Below are 4,513 nucleotides of genomic sequence, written 5' to 3'. Positions count from 1 at the left end.
AAGATGTCTAATGACCAAAATGTGACACAAAACAACCACAATAAGATGTCTAATGACCAAAATGTGACACAAAACAACCACAACATGTCAAACAACCAAAATTAAATGCAACCAACCAAAAATAAACCAAACAACCTTGGGAAATTGTAAAACGACCATTATGTAACACAAAACAACCTCAACAAGATGTCAAATGAAGAAGAAAGAAAAAGTTTTTTATTCAACAAAGCAGCAGGACGCTCTTACACATGCTTTAGGTTTGATTGAATTGTCTTCTTGCGTGACAGCACAAATATTTTTGTGTACACATCTTTTCTGTACTGCGGTGTGTTAATCTGAGCTGAAGTTCATAGCTTAAAAAACCAAAACCTTGTCAAAAGCAAGTTATTTGGGAAGCCAACCTGAATTTCTGTCACCGAAGATCAGAAAATATCTGTAAAATGAATTGCACATTATCTCAGCCAGACTCAGAAATACTCATCCAGGCTTCTGCAGCACCATTTGTATCTGTAAAAACCCTCCAACAGCTTCAGTTCATTCAGAATACAGAAGCCTGAGTGGGACCACAGAAATAAAATAATAATTTAACCACATCACCCCGATCCTCAAACAATTCTCCAGGCTGTCTGTTCATTACTGGACCCACTTTAAAGCACTTTATATTTGACAGTTTATCAAACATCTCTCAGGTTACAGGACGGTTAATACCTCCAACATCCAAAAGTTCAATCAAAAACCACAAAGCCCGACCTGGAAAATTCTTTTAAAAACAAGCTGAAGAGATTTTCATTTTATTTTGGATTCCTATCTGTCTTTACAGCTTATTCTCTACTATGTGACACAAAACAACGACAAAAGGTGTTAAATGACCAAAATGTGACAAAAAACAACCACAAAAAGATGTCAAATACCTAAAACTAGACACAAAACAACCACAAAAAGATGTCACCCAACCAAAATGAAACCAAACAACCAGATTAGCCTCATCGTGGGTGGAGTCGTCATAGCGCAGCGAGCCGAAAGTCCCTTAACGTCATTTGCGTGCGACACAAACGCAACATAACGGAGACGATGGTACACCTGCTGCTCGGTCTGTGGCTTTCTGTCAGATTCAGAGTAATAGAAGAGTCGGAGAAAGCTGAGAGCGGCGAGTCGGAACACTCAGGAGACACACAGGAGAGTTTGGGAGGTGATGCAGCAGTATCAAGCTGAAGACAAGAGGATATGAACGAGACGACATATGAGGGTAAGCTAATGCTAGTTCGCTAGCTATCGTGTATCAGTCCTGTGAACGACCCTGTAATGGCTGCAGTTTGTCGCTATTAGGTATTAAAATATGTATGCTGTGTATGTGTTTCAGATGCTCTCTGATGAGACTTCATGGGATTTACCTGAAGCAGCAGCACATGAGCCTGCAGTGGCACAAGGTGTAGAGGAGGAGGACAGAGATGTACAGGATGCACTGATGTATACGTGTCATGCAAAAGTTAAAAGTTATTCTTCTTGTTATACTTCTGTTTTTCTGTCCCCGGACCGCTATTGTTTTCTTTAATGCAATTCTGACAATAAACTTTTGTACCTTTTGCAGATGTGTCTATGCTATTGTTTTATTTGTGAAGGTTAGCAAGATTACATGACAAATTAAACACCAAAACATTAAAACAGCTGTTTTAAGAATATTCCAGTTTGATAAATCAGTATTGCTTTGGTATAATTCAGTCACCGGAATTATGAACCATAAAGGAGTTGTGTTTAAACATGTTAAATCCCATTAAACATAAATGCATTATTAGGGAATACAGAATTGTTTGGTTCAGACTGTTGACTCTTTTCCTACCAGTGTCTTAACAGACAAAATGAAAAGTTATGATGCAATCACATAAGTCACAAAATAGTTTGCTTGGAAGGTCCAATTTTCTGTGGCCCCTTTTCCTCTTGCCTAGATCAAAGACAGAAAAGTGATCAGAATCAGCTCTAATGGCCAAGTAAGTACACAACATACAAGGAATTTGGTTTCGGCTGTTGGTGTCACACTAGGAATATGGAAGAGAATAATAAAAAATAAAGAAACTATAGAAAGAGGAACAGGGAGGAAAAAAATAGCAAAATTAAATAAAACAATATATACAGAAATTTACAGCTAGACTGGAATAAACACATTAGCAAAACGATAATTGCTATAAACACAGTAGTGCAAAAGCAGAGAATGCTGTTCATGGTGAAAAAAAAATACTGTACATGTCCATTGGAATACTGACTATTGTACAGGTGTGTAGGAATGGCTTAGCTGTTTATTACAGTGATGGCAGTGGGGAAGAAACTGTTCTTGTGTCTGGTGATTTTTGTGTACAGGGATCTTTAGTACCTGCCAGAGGGGAGGGGGGAGACAGTTTAATGTCCAGGGTGAGTGGGGTCTCTGATGATGTTTTCTGCAGTCCATACTATAGGCTGTAGTCTGTTTCTGTCCTGCTGTGTGGCTGATCCAGAGGTGCACAGGACAGATCGGATGACTGCAGTGTAGAACTGGATCAACAGCTCCTGTGGCAGGCCATGTCTCCTCAGCTGTCATAGGAAATACATCCTCTGCTGAGCCTTTTTCAGGATGGAGTGGATGTTCGTTTCTCACTGCAGGTCCTGAGAGACTGTAGTCCCCAGGAGCTTGAAGGACTCCACAGCTATGATGTGATGTGTTTAGCCACCCGTCCATTGATTTTCAATCATGGTCATGTCTTTGATACTTTAATAAACTTCTGGCACTCTTTGCTTTAACCAAAGCACAAGCAGTACCTCCTCCACCACAACTAAAAACAACATGGTGTGAACTTCATTTCATCCTGTGCACATTTTGGAGTTGCTAAGAACAGCTGTGTTTTCTTATTTCTATGTATATTTTCCATTCAGTTTCACAGTTACCTAGTGACTATAAGAAGAATGGTTGCAATACTACACTGCACCAGAACGTAAATTAATTAGAGTGGCGTACTTGTTAAGTCAATGGAAAATAAATGCAGCTGCATGTGTTCTGTTTATGTGTCACTGTAGCTACATGTAGCTTTCATCAGGCGTTCCTGAGCTGGCATGCTGCACAGTTTGCATTTACACCTGCCTGAATTCTTGGTCGTTGGTCTCGTTGTTCTGATCATGCTTGCAGGCATTTACACCTGTAGTAATAATAATAATGCGAAAATCAACCATGCTCTCTGTTTACCGTGTCTTACCAGTGATAAGACGTTGCTGTTACGTGCTGGAGGTTGATGTTGACAGGGTCGGTGTCCGAGTTGGTACTGGTGCTGAAGCTGGTGCTGGAGAGGAGGCGGGGGAGCTGGGGGCTGCATGACGGAGGTGGAGTAGGCTTCGCATGTGGAAATGGATTCTTGAACAGAAATAAACATTCACCCCAAGTACACGAAAAATACGACATTGTAACTTGTGAGAAAAAAATAAACCTTTAAGACCACTAGCTTAGTTCGTCATGTTGACTGATGTATTAGCTTCTGAGAGCTAAACGTTAGAAACAGCAGCACGAAATACAAGCGGAGCACGGAGCTAGCGCTGATGGCTAACTAGCTAGCGCCGATGGCTAACTAGATAGCTTATTGTCTGCTACAGGAGACAACAACGTTACTTTCTAAATATACTTGTTTGCTTAAAGGGAGCTTGCCACCAATGGGATAAATGATGTAAAAGTTTTTTGAAGTCACAAAACACTCACCGTCCTCGAACGTCTCCAATAATGCAGCAGCTGAGTCTCCCTCCTGTTGCTGGCGGTGCGGTGCCAGTAAATAGCTTCCATTAAACCTCTTCCAACACCTCCTGGTTGACCCACGCCGGTCGTTGTGGTCCTTGGTGAATCTGTCCTCTTTATCTAGTCTACTGTATATGTGAGCGGCCATCCGCTCAGAAACCTCCTGATAAACTTTCTCCGTCCAGCTCCCTCTGTATTCTTTGGTCCACTACCAAAGACAGAAAAGTCTCGACCTCTTCATTCACCCACTGTACAGGTCTGGCTGTCATATTAAAATTATGAAGAACAGAGAGTTCCGTGAAGAGCAATGCACACCGTCACTGTTTAGTGTTTTTTAAATGCCGGTTTTGTTTTCGTGCTGGAGTCGCTCTCGTGTGTCGTCACTCCCTGTCCTGTCAGTGACCTGCACTATGTAGCCGTCACATCTCGCTTCACTTCATCTCGCTTGGAACCTCAGACGAGAAGGTACGGAAAATTGTGCCTGATACCATGTACTAATCCATATGGAAACGCTCGCAAAGACGAGCCGAGCCGAGCAGGTACTTGTGGAATCGCGGCTATAGCAAACCCTTTTTATGAGTTAACAACTCATATTTAGCTCATATTACTCCTTTAACTGGACTTACTATTTGACTTGGGTGGTTTAATTAGCACTGTTAGCTTCTTATCCCTAATATAAAACCTACTTCCAGCATATTAGCCATTGCAGGCTAACAGGTCGGCGAGCTCACACAGCGAGCTAGACATACAAAACGCCATTTACAGCTC

At 41.5% G+C, this 4,513-nt stretch overlaps 1 long non-coding RNA gene across 1 annotated transcript; it reads left to right on the top strand.

Annotated features, from left to right (window-relative positions):
- The first annotated feature begins 908 nt into the window (after positions 1–908).
- Positions 909–1,587, top strand: LOC129348984 (uncharacterized). Its single transcript, XR_008601759.1, has 2 exons — positions 909–1,246; positions 1,361–1,587. It is a non-coding gene; the product is annotated as an uncharacterized LOC129348984 (long non-coding RNA).
- Positions 1,588–4,513: the final 2,926 nt, after the last annotated feature.

This window comes from Amphiprion ocellaris, chromosome 5 (genome assembly GCF_022539595.1).
Source record: "Amphiprion ocellaris isolate individual 3 ecotype Okinawa chromosome 5, ASM2253959v1, whole genome shotgun sequence".
Lineage (NCBI taxonomy): Eukaryota > Metazoa > Chordata > Actinopteri > Pomacentridae > Amphiprion > Amphiprion ocellaris.
Note: the sequence above shows the minus strand (reverse complement) of the source record. Positions and strands in the feature narration are given on the sequence as shown.